This window comes from Neophocaena asiaeorientalis, unplaced genomic scaffold, assembly GCF_003031525.2.
Source record: "Neophocaena asiaeorientalis asiaeorientalis breed wild unplaced genomic scaffold, Neophocaena_asiaeorientalis_V1.1 scaffold197, whole genome shotgun sequence".
NCBI lineage: Eukaryota > Metazoa > Chordata > Mammalia > Artiodactyla > Phocoenidae > Neophocaena > Neophocaena asiaeorientalis.
The window spans coordinates 965,900-981,327 of record NW_020174703.1 but is presented as its reverse complement, the minus strand read 5'-3'; the positions used below and the strand labels follow the sequence as shown (position 1 = coordinate 981,327).

General features: G+C 37.7%; 1 long non-coding RNA gene across 1 annotated transcript in view; it reads left to right on the top strand.

The window, feature by feature from the left end:
• Positions 1–14,847: 14,847 nt before the first annotated feature.
• LOC112409289 (uncharacterized) overlaps positions 14,848–15,428 on the top strand; it is a 13,712-nt gene continuing 13,131 nt past the window's right edge. The window contains exon 1 of the long non-coding RNA XR_003005134.1: positions 14,848–14,894. This is a non-coding gene — a long non-coding RNA (uncharacterized LOC112409289). The remainder of the gene's footprint in view (positions 14,895–15,428) is intronic.

Genomic DNA, 15,428 nt, shown 5'->3' with positions numbered 1-15,428 from the left:
GAGAGAGAGAGAGTTGTTTATCACCTCACTAAGAAACTATCTTCCAGGGTTTAGGATGACATAAATCACACCCCACTCTGCCTCTGGGAAGTTTGCTCTGGGCTAAGAACAGAGGATGCTGAGATAGTTATGAAAATGCTGAATTAAGGAATATCTGTACTGGAAAAAGACTGAATAAAAAATTGAATTAGCAGCCACAATTTAAAAACCAAGAGTTTCCATCTAAAAATTTGATGCTCTAGCTTCTCTTGAAAATAGAATAACTGGCAGGTCTGGGCCCACATTTCCACACAGCAACCTCTAGCTATGTGGCAGGGTGACTGCCCATTTTAGAGGGGGCATGGGAGCTCCAGGTCCCACCTTTCTTTGCTGGGACTCCCTGTCTTAAGGCAGCATTCTCATCTATCATCTCACCTATAATGTTTTCTAATCATAAAATTATGAGAAAGTGAAATATTTTTGTATCCAGATTTCTAGCAGAAGTAAGAAAATAAAATTTAGTCAAAAACGACAAATACCTCCAAAATATTTCTTATATCCAGGCCACTTTTCTCATTTATATTTTATATTCCTGACCCCCCATAGGAATTTGAGTTTACTTCCCCTGATTCCCCTGATTTTAGACAGTCAGGGTAAATTATTTGAGCCAAAAGAAAACTGATGACTCCGTTCCTCAGGCCTGAAGGAACTTGACAATATATCAATTTCCATTTTATTCTCTCTCAAAGAATCTGCTCACTGAGAGAGTCAATCCAAACGTCCTTTCATTAGCCTTTAAGCCACCTCACAAAATAGTCACTTATGGTTTTATAACTGCTTTACCCTCTCGACAAAGACGTCAGTCTCATCTCTATACTTCTCACGTATTTTAAATATCCCCCAGATTCAGATTTCACTGCCCTTAGCAGTCTGCTGTCTTATGGCCCGTTAACTCATTCAGCCATTCCCAAGTATCACCATCAAAGCAAGCGGGAGACAGTGATGTTTCTAACTCACAGAATATACCTGCTTCCAATTGCAGGTTCCAATTCCCTCTAATAGCCTCCTTATTTAAAGGCAGCAATCCGATAAATGCTCTAAAAACAAAAATCTTACTGTTATTTAATAAAACTGATTTTTAAATGGATTATTCAGGTAAATGCCTGAATTTTTCATTTGTTTTGTCTTGCTTGGTAAAATTACTCTTGTAAACCTTGGATGGAGGTGGGGATATAGAGCTGTGTCTTGTATCAGTAAATGATCAAACCTCACAATTCCAATGTAAATGGTTACAAGTGCCTCTGCTGCTGACTATGGTCTTAGGAAAGCAGAATGCCCTGAGAAGTGTCATCTATAATGAGGCAATGTCAGTAATTTTAAAAAGTAAACAAACCCTGCTACTAAAATAGATGTAGATGTCGATAGAGATATGGATATGGATATAGGTCTAGATACAGATATATAGGTACAGATCTATAAATATATAGAGATTTCCATAGAAGAACCAACAGAGAGCATTAATAGGCAATCAACAAAAGCCCAAGGAGTGATTAAGCTGCTTTCAGTTGGGGGCTGTACTGTTTGGTAATTAACATCTGTTTCCAGATTGCATAGGTAGAGGCAAGTTAATAGCATTGCTGCCAGGCCTTATCTGCTTTCTCTTCTCAGTAGCAGTTATTCTGATTTCTAGGCCTAGAGCCAGAAGAGAAACTGGCACCTGTTCCTGAATCTCTATTGAGGCTTAAAATGGAAAATAATAGCCTAATAAAATGAAAGGATTTTCCTCCGGTCCTGGAGCGGCTGGGAAGAATGCAACCGTTCATTGGAGCGTTCAAGATTTTGTGCAGCAGAACAGATTATGGATAAAAGTTCAGGTGCTCTGCAATTAGTGCTGGGCAAGTGCTCTGGCAAGGCACCCAGCGCCCAAAGGCACAGCATGGCTACGGTCTGCCAAACTGTGTCCTTAGGAAACCTCATTTTCCATCCCTTCAAAAGTCTGAATTTTAAGTGTTATGCTCCGAGACAAAATGAAAGAATCATCTGCATCCTCACAGTGTACATTTCCAGAGGGGTTCCTCTCTGGGTGTGTCAAGAAGCCAGCTCTAATTCTTCCCAAATCACTGAGGGCAGCAGTGATTCCCACACAAAATGCATGGCATGCACCACTTGTCATTATTTATCAAGGAAAATCTGTTGATCATTCACATCAGAACCATGGAGGGAAGAGGAATGGGACCCCAGACCAAACCACAAAATCAAAATCTTCCAGGTTGAAATTCAGAATCCATATTTTTTAGCAAGTTTTATGATTCTTATTCACATTAAAATTGGAGACCTACTGATCCTAGGTTAGTTTTTTTCCTTTCATAAGAATGTATTGAGCACTTACCCTTTAGGCTCATAGATATTGTTTATCTAGTAGTAAAGATCACAGATAATTTATACTTTCATCAAACCTATAGCCTTATAAAACATAAATAAGTAAAAAAGGAAATCTATTATTACAAATCTTGATCATCTCTATGAAGAAAAAAAGGATGTATCACAAAGAGTAAATAGGGGAAGGCAGGAAACCAGTTAAGCAGGTACATGAGGAGAGCTCTCTATGAAGAGACCTCTTCTCCCCTAGAAAAAAATAACAATTTTCTGTAATATGTCAAACCCTGGTTCCTTGCTAAGGTCTTGGGAAAACTTAAAGTCAGTTCTAAGGAGATTTGGGATAATACAGCTTTGTGTCTATAAATGTCTATGAATATTCTATTATATTTGATCCTCATAGAAAGCCTGTGAGGTCATCAAAGGAAATATTATCATCCTCATCTGCAGAAGAGGAAAACTGTGGCAACACAGTTCAACTTGAAAAAGAAGACTTCACAGATGATGAGGATAATTCAACAGAGACCCAAAGTAGAAGTAGATTTAGGCCATCTCAGAAATGTATTCCATACCGAAGAAATGGTAATCTTAATAGAGTGAAATGCTTTCTGGCTATGGCATTATCACTGACATCCAAAATTCCTTTCCCTTTATCTAGTCATGTGATAACACTTACCGACACTCTAAATTTAGAAACTGCCCTGAGTTTGATTTAGTTCTTAACCTTGTATTACGAGGAGGATATTGTAATAGGTGTTACAAATGATTAATACATGATCCTATCTCTCAGAGAATTTACAAACTATTGGGTGAGAGAAAGATACAATAGTTATATATAACCCAAAATTAAATAAGTACTAAGTAAAATATTTGATATAATTAAATCATTCAACAAATATTTAATAAATATTTACTATATGAGCGAAGCTTTTATGACAGGTGAACCTAGCAAAGCATTTTCAAGCAGGTGATATTTGAACTATGCTTTTAATCAGAAAACAGAGATTGATTGTTGGAAAATTAGGAGAAAGAGATTCCATGCAGAGGGCAGAACACAGATAAAATTACAGAGTGATAAAAGTATACAATATGTAGGAAAAATGTAAATATGGATTTGTTTAGGGTTTATAAAATGATGTAGCAGAAGAAGAAGAAAATGGAAAGTTTGAAGTTAGATCAGAGAAAAATCCTTACTGACTTAAGTGTTTAAGACTTTATTCCAAGGCAAGGGGAAGCCATTGTAAGTTTTAAGAGTGAGAAAATATACCGCAATCCATAATTGAGGAAGAAACTTACCTGAATTGCAAAAGGACATATAAAAAAATCTAATATCTCATTTTCCTCTTTGGTTTTATAATTCTTTAGTGTTACATATATCAATATGTACAATATGTATCCCTAAAATTATAACATGTTTAAGTCTAGGAAATAGACATATGTAAGTCTCTTTGAAAATCTCACTTTGTTAAGAACCAGCTCTGTTGATTATTACATGGTCCTGATTTCCTTTCTAAAGGAAGCAGGCAGCGTGGTTTGGAGGTCCTACCTCATCTTAAGTATGTGACTCATTTTACCTGGGCAAGAGGTGTGATTTCTCCATACTTAGTATAGTGCCTGGCACACAGTATCAATATTTAATAAATGAGTAAACGGGGGCTTCCCTGGTGGCGCAGTGGTTGAGAGTCCGCCTGCTGATGCTGGGGACACGGGTTCGTGCCCCAGTCCGGGAGGATCCCACATGCCGCGGAGCAGCTGGGCCCGTGAGCCATGGCCGCTGAGCCTGCGAGTCCGGAGCCTGTGCTCCGCACCGGGAGAGGCCACGGCAGTGAGAGGCCCGCGTGCAGCAAAAAATAAATAAATAAATGAGGGAACAAATAAATGCGTTAGATCACAGGTCTAGTATAAACCAAGCTTGGAACTTTGATATTCCCAATTATTTTACACATACAGTTTTCATGGACATGCTGTTTACAAATAAGATGAATCTTCACCAGATTATAGCCTATAAATAGCCCCCTCACTTGAATACCGTCCATCTGAAAACAGAGGATAAACTGAGAAAGTGTTCAATGTGCCTTTCCTAGCAGTTTGGCTAAAGATAGATAGATAGATAGATAGACATATATACACGGATATACATATGCACATGCATATATATACATAAATTTCACCCTTAAATTCAGTTTGTTTAAGGAATATTAAGAACTACTTTTAACAAAAGCTAAGATAAAATTTACTTTTACTTTGTGTCAGCTTTTGCAGATTGAAATCAAAGTGAATAAAAGTATAGCATGTTTACATATAAGCAGAATTTAACATGTATTTAAACAGCAATATAAAGTCATCTTGTCACAGGAATCAAGTTTCTTCTTATTGAAACTTACATGACAGCTGCAATTTCTTTAATTATCAAAATATCTGGAAATCACTTTCATGAGTGGGGTTATTTTTCTTTTTTATGTGATGATTAAATCTCCCTAGAAACATATCATCACATTTTACTTCCAAATAACCTCCAAGACTAAGAAATCATCACTAATTTGGAAAAAGAATATAAATGACATAAAATCTTGCCAAACAAAAATATTGGGATGGGGAATGTCTGTGTTCAAAGAATGTTCATGACAACTGTTGGCAACTCTGCAAAGGAAGAAATACAAAGATGTTAACTACCAAATAGTTTTATTAGAAGGTTATACACTGGGCTTCCCTGGTGGCGCAGTGGTTGAGAGTCCGCCTGCCGATCCAGGGTACAAGGGTTCGTTAGAATTTAACATGTATTTAAACAGCAATATAAAGTCATCTTGTCACAGGAATCAAGTTTCTTCTTATTGAAACTTACATGACAGCTGCAATTTCTTTAATTATCAAAATATCTGGAAATCACTTTCATGAGTGGGGTTATTTTTCTTTTTTATGTGATGATTAAATCTCCCTAGAAACATATCATCACATTTTACTTCCAAATAACCTCCAAGACTAAGAAATCATCACTAATTTGGAAAAAGAATATAAATGACATAAAATCTTGCCAAACAAAAATATTGGGATGGGGAATGTCTGTGTTCAAAGAATGTTCATGACAACTGTTGGCAACTCTGCAAAGGAAGAAATACAAAGATGTTAACTACCAAATAGTTTTATTAGAAGGTTATACACTGGGCTTCCCTGGTGGCGCAGTGGTTGAGAGTCCGCCTGCCGATCCAGGGTACAAGGGTTCGTGCCCCGGTCTGGGAAGATCCCACATGCCGCGGAGCGGCTGGGCCTGTGCGCCATGGCCGCTGGGCCTGCGCGTCCAGAGCCTGTGCTCCGCAACGGGAGAGGCCACAACAGTGAGAGGCCCGCGCACCGCAGGAAAAAAAAAAAAAAAAAAGAAGGTTATACACTTTGAAATTACCATTATCAGCATAGAGCAGAATTCTCTCCAGCTGCTCTTTCTTGCCAGCATAGTGGGTAAACATTCATTTTAAGGTACTGCTTTTTTTTAGCCATCCAATTACCAGTTTCTGAGTTGAAAACACAATAACAAAGGGTTGAATATGTCTATGGGAGTGCAGATATAGGGTTTTCCTGTGCTTTAGTAGAAGTAGAGTCACAAACAGAATTTTAGATTGGGTTTTAATCATCGAAGTACATTGATAGCTGAGTGAGCTACTCCCCAACCTTTGGATTCTGGTAGGGTTGAGGCATGGTACAGAGTCCAATGGATGGCTTAGGTAAGGAGAAACTACCAAAAAAACTTTGTGGAACAGGCAAGCATTCTAAAATGTTCACAGAATATTCATGTTTATAAACAGTATAGAATGTTTACCATAAATACCCAGGGAGGAGAACTTAGGAAATAACTGGAATTCCTGGTGGAAAATGACCTAGAAGTATAGTGAATTCACACTTAAAAGAATGATTTTTAATAGCACAAAGTATGAATTTACAAAAGGATTGTTCAAATGGATAATTAATTTAATTTACAAAACTAGATCAAACTTCAAGTTACATTTAAAGCTATATTCTGTTTAGTTAATACCAAAAGTAAAAATAAATAAATAAAACAAATAAATAAGACAAATACCGTTTGTATTTCCAATTATCATGAAGAGTATTCTCCAAAAACCAAATATGTTAAAACATATTTGATCACACAAGTCAGGGCTAAATTCTTCCAGTTTCAGTACACAAAACCTCTTGAATCCTCCGAAAACCCAAGCTGACCTAGAATCATAGAGCCTAAACCTGAGCTCCTTTAAATCCAGAAACTTTAGTAATCCAGTTACTCTAACCCTAAACTCTGAACTGCTTTGAGCCCTCAAAGGGTCTACTTTTGTCATCTGAGTGAAGACCACTCTTCACTCAGATCCTGAGATATGAGACTGAAATTCTAACAGACTTTTAATAACAAAGAGGATTATTTTATCTAAAAGGTAGAGTGCCCCCAAATAAATCACATAGCACTACATGCACTGAAACTGACAAGGGCATTTTATCAGAACTAGCTTTTCCTTAGGGCTTGATTCATGTGGAAAGAGGAGACTGTCTGGGGCTGAAAAGCAGAAACTCTATTTCCTCCCTATCTGAGTAAGATTGGTTAACCTAGTCCTGGGAAATGTATCTTTTTTTTAAAGTCCCAAACTGTAATCCAAATACTCTATTAACCTAAGTGTGACCTCATTGCTAATTGTTTATGCCTGCCTTTAGGGGCTATGCTTTTTAAGGAACAATTTGTGATCTTTTGATATGTTAATTTAATATGTTTTCTAATTTCCTTTTGTTAATGGTGCCCTTTTGTACATTGGAGTGCAAATTATTGAAAGCGCGTTTTATTTAAGGATATTTTCAGATGAGAAACACCTTAACTGAATATTTGAAGCCTGTACAGCTCTTTGTTACTTTTCTAGAGGTCACCATTCCTTCCATCACTGAAGTAAACAGCAACTTGGGTAATATCCAAGGGCAGCACACCATAGTACACTAATTCTTGTTCACAATTATGATCAAAATGTCAAGAAAAATAAATACTTTTAAGGGTGGATAGTTTTAATATACAGTGATATTAGAGGCAGAGTACAGTTTGGATCATAATCTAAGACTTCTTGGATCTATTCCTTATCCTGAGTCTAACAAGATGTTTAATGTTGATCAAGCCATGCAATCACTCTGAACCTTGCTGTCATCTCTGTAATATTAGCAGGTTATACTAAGACCATAATCTGTACCCTGCTTCTAAAGTACTACCATAAATGGTCTAAATTGTCAGCTCCTCAACCTCCAAACAATAAACCCCTCTGACTTCCGAAAGGTACAGCAAAGGATTAGTAGAATTTCCAATAAGTACATCTCAGTTACGGAAGTTTAGATAAAAGAAAGAATGGTAGATTTAGAGATGGTGACTCTTTGTTCAACTGCAGGGAATGGAGTCAGCAGACAGCCCCCAGCTGACAGCTCATTCCAGGTCCCAGAACCTGTGTCTATCTCAGCTACAGAGACCCATCTGGCTCACGGTCAAATCCTCCCTAAGGCAGCCTACATTCAGCTACTGGGGGAGGTGGTGGCCCAACATGGAACACTCTGATGGGCTACACACCCTCCCGAACTTTTCACTGGGCAGGCTGCAACTTTGTTAGTCCTACCTCAAAGTTCATCTTCCTCTTTTCCATTCTGTTCCATTCTGCTACTCTATTTTTCCCTAATAAACACTTGTACCACAAATTCCATCTTAGCATCTACTTCCAAAGAACTTAACTTGGGACTAGCCTCTGTACCAGTCCATCCATAAATGGTGGGTTGTACTCTTAGTACAATGTCCTATGTCTTCAGAAGTCCATGTCAATTCCAGAGCCCGAAGGTAAGAACTCAACAGGAGTAAAGTTCAAAGGGTCTACTTTTGTCATAAATATTTGGACTATAATTTAGTATTGGATTACCTTCCTAAGTGGAAATCAAACTGCATGATTCACCTGTTAGAGAGATAAGGAAGAACCTGAGTTTAATGCAGATTCCCCAAAGCTTCTGTGAATAAATCAGAATAGGTTCTAGGCCTTGAGGAAAACTCTAGGTGTACCAACTTACCAGAAAGAGTACTTCTTCATGCCCTGATTACCAGAACTAGTCCAATCCTAAAAGCAAAGACAGGGGTCCAGCTATTTTGATAAAAGTGAATGAAGTGTGATCCTTTCTTTCGAAGCACTAAGTTGACTGATTAATAAGAACTTAAGTTATGTGAAAATCTGAAATATTTTGCCTTGATTACAGAATATTCAGCACCTACCTTAAGTAGGCATGGGTTTGTGCCTTTACAGAGGCATTGTATGCATACACATTCTCAAAATCTAGAGTGATGAGAATTGTGGAAAGTTACCCATATTAGCCGATAAGAAAATGATTCCTAAAATATGGATCTTCTGGCATTTTTCTCAGGATCATCTTATAAATCTGTATAATAGAGGTCAGAAAAATATTTTACTGTGAGTGATAGTCTTGTGAATAGAATTGTTAAATACAGGGATAATCAGTTCTAAATTATCCACTTTATAGTGTGATGACAAATTGAAATTATAATGGAGTAATCACAGTTCAGGCATAGAAAAAGAGTCTGACTGCCACTGAGGACCTGGTTTCAGGCATATCCTGGCACCACTGAGAACCTGAACTTTCTGTGAACTGTACCTAACCCAAGGACAGCAGCCAATTTTAATACATTTGCTAGCTGCAACTTTGTGTCTCAGGGTTATTACCTCTCGTAACTATGCAACCATTTCAGACCCCAATCAATCTTTACTTAACAAGCATCCTTACTCCTTGCCAGCTCCAATTATAATTCTTGATAAACAACTCATGCAACTAACTGTAACCTGGTGTTTTTTGCCTTTATAGTCCTCCCCCATTTTGTAGTCTAGCAGAACACAATTCAAATGCTTCTTGAATCTGTCTCTCCTAAGCTGCAGTCCTAACAGACCCCAAATAAACAACTTTTTATTTCAATCAGCCCTCTGTTTCTCAAATTTTTGTTACCAAGTGTGATATAACTAAACAGAAAACTGTAAAAGCTAACTCCAAAATCTCTCACCAGTATAGAAGTGTTATGCTATTCTAAATAAAAATAGTCTAAAGATTAAAAACAATAACAAACAAAAAAACCCACCAGAGAGTCCTTGCTCTTGGCATAACAAAAAAGAATAGAATCAGAACTTCAACTCTAAACCCAAATCAATCTTGCTGGTTTAAGGTCCATGGTGTTTGGTTAACGACTGAGGAATGTTACCCATATATCCCAAGAAATTCCTCCCCTTGAACTGTTTTGGTCCGAATCTTTTTTTTTTTGCGGTACGCGGGTCTCTCACTGCTGTGGCCTCTCCCGTTGCAGGGCACGGGCTCCGGACGCGCAGGTTTAGCGGCCATGGCTCACGGGCCCAGCCTCTCCGCGGCATGTGGGATCTTCCCAGACCAGGGCACAAACCCGTGTCCCCTGCATCGGCAGGCGGACTCTCAACCACTGCGCCACCAGGGAAGCCCCTTGAACTGTTTTAATTGAACTTTATCAACTGAAACAGGAATTACCTGAGATAATGAATTTATTACTACTTCAAATCCTCAATCTAAATCTTGATTTTTAATAACATTTAATGTTATAATAACATTTAATGTTAATTTAATGTTGTTTATTGAGGCCACCTTCCAAGACATTTTTCTAGCAAACCTTTATATTTTTGTAATTACTCACAATTTTAACATAAGGAAAAGTGATACTATGCTAAAATGCATTAGGGCCAGATAATTGAATGCCATATTCCAAGTGTGATGAAGCTTCAGATTTTACGTAGATACTTTCTTTGTCTCTCCTACTTTTGCCCCATATGTCTATTCAAATCATCTCAAACAAAGATTTTGAAAGTAATTGCCTTTGCTGATTTCAAGGATATATCCCAATGATCCTGGAACAATTGCTCTGGAACCTCTGAAATTCACCAAGAAGTTGCATTATTAGCCCATTAGTTTTTTTTTTAATTTAATTAATTTATTTTTTATACATCAGGTTCTTATTAGTTATCTATTTTATACATATTAATGTATACATGTCAATCCCAATCTCCCAATTCATCCCACCACCATCCCCCCCACTTTCCCCTCTTGGTGTCCATACATTTGTTCTCTACATCTGTGTCTCTATTTCTGCCTTGCAAACGCATTCATCTGTACCATTTTTCTAGATTCTACATATATGTGTTAATACACGATATTTGTTTTTCTCTTTCTGACTTACTTCACTCTGTATAACAGTCTCTGGGTCCATCCACGTCTCTACAAATGACCCAGTTTCGTTCTTTTTTTATGGCTGAGTAATATTCCATTATATATATATATGTACCACATCTCCTTTATCCATTAATCTGTCAAGGGGCATTTATGTTGCTTGCATGACCTGACTATTGTAAATAGTGCTCCAATAAACATGGGGGTGCATGTGTCTTTTTGAATTATGGTTTTCTCTGGGTATATGCCCAGGAGTGGGATTGCTGGGTCATATGGTAATCTTATTTTTAGTTTTTTAAGGAACCTCCATACTGCTCTCCATAGTGGATATATCAGCTTACATTCCCACCAACAGTGCAAGAGGGGTCCCTTTTCTCCACACCCTCTCCAGCATTTGTTGTTTGTAGATTTTCTGATGATGCCCATTCTAACTGGTGTGAGGTGATACCTCATTGTAGTTTTGATTTGCATTTCTCTAATAATTAGTGATGTTGAGCAGCTTTTCATGTGTGTCTTGACCGTCTGTATGTCTTCTTTGGAGAAGTGTCTATTTAGGTCTTCTGCTCATTTTTGATTGGGTTGTTTGTTTTTTTAATATTAAGCTGCATGAGTTGTTTATATATTTTGGAGATTAATCTTTTGTCTGTTGATTTGTTGGCAAATATTTTCTCTCATTCTGAGGGTTATCTTTACATCTTCTTTATAGTTTCCTTTCCTGTGCAAAAGCTTCTAAGTTTCATTAGCTCCCATTTGTTTATTTTTGTTTTTATTTCCATTACTCTAGGAGGAAGGTCAAGAAAGATCTTGCTGTGATTTATGTCAAACAGTGTTCTTCCTATGTTTTCCTCTAAAAGTTTTATAGGGTCCAGTCTTACATTTAGGTCCTATGTTGAATAATAGTGGTGAGAGTGGACATCCTTGTCTTGTTCCTGATCTTAGAGGAAATGCTTTCAGTTTTTTACCATTGAGAATGATGTTTGCTGTGGGTTTGTCATATATGACCTTTATTATGTTGAGGTAGGTTCCCTCTGTGCCCACTTTCTGGAGAGTTTTTATCATAAATGGGTGTTGGATTTTGTCAAAAGCTTTTTCTGCATCTATTAAGATGATCATATGGTTTTTATTCTTCAATTTGTTAATATGGTGTACCACATTGATTGATTTGGTTATATTGAAGAATTCTTGCATTCCTGGGATAAATCCCACTTGATCATGATGTATGATCCGTTTAATGTGTTGTTGGATTCTGTTTGCTAGTATTTTGTTGAGGATTTTTGCATCTATATTCATCAGTGATATTGGCCTGTAATTTTCTCTTTTTGTAGTATCTCTGGTTTTGGTATCGGGGTGATGGTGACCTTGTAGAATGAGTTTGGGAGTGTTCTTTCCTCTGCAACTTTTTGGAAGAGTTTGAGAAGGGTGGGTGTTAGCTCTTCTCTAAATGTTTCATAGAATTCACCTATGAAGCCATCTGGTCTTGGACTTTTGTTTGTTGGAAGATTTTTATTCAATTTCATTGCTTGTGATTGGTCGGTTCATATTTTCTATTTATTCCTGGTTCAGGCTTGGAAGGTTATACTTTCTAAGAATTTGTCCATTTCTTCCATGTTGTCCATTTTATTGGCATAGAGTTGCTTGTAGTAGTCTCTTAGGATGCTTTGTATTTCTGCAGTGTCTGTTGTAACTTCTCCTTTTTCATTCCTAATTTTATTCATTTGAGTCCTCTCCATTTTTTTCTTGATGCATCTGGCTGAAGGTTTATCAATTTTGTTTATATTCTCAAAGAATCAGCTTTTAGTTTTATTGATCTTTGCTATTGTTTTCTTTGTTTCTATTTCACTTATTTCTGCTCTGAACTTAATGATTTGTTTCCTTCTACTAACTGGGTTTTGTTTGTTCTTCTTTCTCTAGTTCCTTTAGGTGTAAGGTTAGATTGTTTATTTGAGATTTTTCTTGTTTATTGAGGTAGGATTGTATTGCTATAAACTACCCTCTTAGAACTGCGTTCGCTGCATCCCATAGGTTTTGGATCATCATGTTTTCATTGTCATTTGTCTCTAGGTATTTTTTGATTACCTCTTTGATTTCTTCGATGGTCTCTTGCTTATATAGTAACGTATTGTTTAGTCTCCATGTGTTTGTGTTTTTTACATTTTTTTCCTTGTAATTAATTTCTAATCTCATAGCGTTGGGGTTGGAAAAGATGCATGATATGATTTCAATTTTCTTAAATTTTCTGAGACTTGATTTGTGACCCAATATGTGATCTATCCTGGAGAATATTCCATGTACACTTGAGAAGAAAGTGTAATCTGCTGTTTTTGGATGGAATGTCCTATAAATATCAATTAAATCTATCTGGCCTATTGTGACATTTAAAGCTTCTGTTTCCTTATTAATTTTCTGTCTGGATGATCTGTCCATTGGTGAAAGTGAGGCGTTAAAGTCCCCTACTATTATTGTGTTACTGTTGATTTCTTCTTTTATAGCTGTTAGCAGCTGCCTTATATATTGAGGTGGTCCTATGTTGGGTGCATATATATTTATAATTGTTATATCTTCTTGTTAGATTGATCCCTTGACCGCTACGTAGTGTCCTACATAATTTAAGATTATGTAGGACATATATTACGTTATCTCTTTTAACATTCTTTATTTTAAAGTCTATTTTATCTGATATGAGTATTGCTAATCCAGCTTTTTTTGATTTCCACTTGCATGGAATATCTTTTTACATCTCCTCACTTTCAGTGTGTATGTGTCCCTAGGTCTGAAGTGGGTCTCTTGTAGACAGCATAAATATGGGTCTTGTCTTGTATTTGTCTTCTGGTGGAGCATTTAATCCATTCACATTTAAGGTAATTATCAATATGTATATTCCTATTTTCTTAATTGTTTTGGGTTTGTTTTTGTAGGTCCTTTTCTTCTCTTGTGTTTCCCACTTAGAGTAGTTCCTTTAGCATTTGTTGTAGAGCTGGTTTGGTGGGCTCTTAGCTTAGCTTGAGAATTCTCTTAGCTTTTGCTTGTCTGTAAAGTTTTCGATTTCTCTCTCAAATCTGAATGAGATCCTTGCTGGGTAGAGTAATCTTTGTTGTAGGTTCTTTCCTCTCATCACTTTAAATATATTGTGCCACTCCCTTCTGATTTGTAGTTTCTGCTGAGAAATCAGCTGTTAACCTTATGGGAGTTCCCTTGTATGTTATTTGTCATTTTTCTCTTGTTGCTTTTAATAATTTTTCTTTGTCTTTACTTTTTGTCAATTTGATTACTACGTGTCTCAGTGTGTTTCTCCTTGGGTTTATCCTGCCTGGGACTCTCTGCATTTCCTCGACTTGGGTGGTCATTTCCTTTCCCATGTTAGGGAAGTGTTTGACTATAATCTCTTCAGATATTTTCTTGGGTCCTTTCTCTCTTTCTCCTTCTGGGACTCCTATAACATGAAATGTTGGTGTGTTTAATGTTGCCCCAGAGGTCTCTTAGGCTCTCTTCATTTCTTTTCATTGCTTTTTCTTTACTCTGTTCCACGGCAGTAAATTTCACCATTTGTCTTACAGATCACTTATGTCTTCTTCTGACTCAGTTATTCTGCTATTGATTCCTTCTAGTGTAGTTTTCATTTCAGTTATTGTATTGTTCATCTTTGTTTGTTTGTTCTTTAATTCTTCTAGGTGTTTGTTCTTTAATTCTTCTAAGTCTTTGTTAAGCATTTCTTGCATCTTCTCAATCTTTGCCTCCATTCTTTTTCCGAGGTCCTGGATCATCTTCACTATCATTATTCTGAATTCTTTTTCTGGAAGCTTGCCTATCTCCACTTCATTTAGTTGTTTTTCTGGGGTTTTATCTTGTTCCTTCATCTGGTACATAGCCCTCTGCCTTTTCATCTTGTCTATCTTTCTGTGAATGTGGTTTTTGTTCCACAGCCTGCAGGATTGTAGTTCTTCTTGCTTCTGCTCTCTGCCCTCTGGTGGATAAGGCTATCTAAGAGGCTTGTGCAAACTTCCTGATGGGAGGGACTGGTGGTGGGTAGAGCTGAGTGTTGCTCTGCTGGGCAGAGCTCAGTAAAACTTTAATCCTCTTGTCTGCTGATGGGTGGAGCTGAGTTCCCTCCCTGTTGATTGTTTGGCTTGAGGTGACCCAGCACTGGAGCCTACAGGCTCTTTGGTGGGGCTAGTGGTGGACTCTGGGAGAGCTCATGCCACAGAGTACTTCCCAGAACTTCTGCTGCCAGTGTCCTTGTCCTCATGGTGAGCCACAGCCACACCCTGCCTCTACAGGAGACCCTCCAACACTAGCAGGTAGGTCTGGTTCAGTCTCCTGTGGGGTCACTGCTCCTTCCCCTGGGTCCTGATGTGCACACCACTTTGTGTGTGCCCTCCAAGAGTGGAGTCTCTGTTTCCCCCAGTCCTGTCGAAGTACTGCAATCAAATCCCACTAGACTCCAAAGTCTGATTCTCTAGAAATTCCTCCTCCTGTTGCCGGACCCCCAGGTTGGGAAGCCTATTGTGGGGCTCAGAACCTTCACTCCAGTGGGTGGACTTCTGTGGTATAAGTGTTCTTCCACCCAGTGGTTATGGAATTTGATTTTATTCTGATTGCACCCCTCCTACCATCTCACTGCAGCTTCTCCTTTGTCTTTGGATGTGGCGTATCATTTTTGGTGAGTTCCAGTGTCCTCCTGTCAATGACTGTTCAGCAGTTAGTTGTGATTCTAGTGTTCTCACCAGTCCATCAGTATTTTGTTTTAAAATATCATCCCTTGAGGCAATGAAGCCTGCACCTTCTTGTACATCAGACTTTAGTGTTCTGTTCTCATCCCATGTGCCTTGATG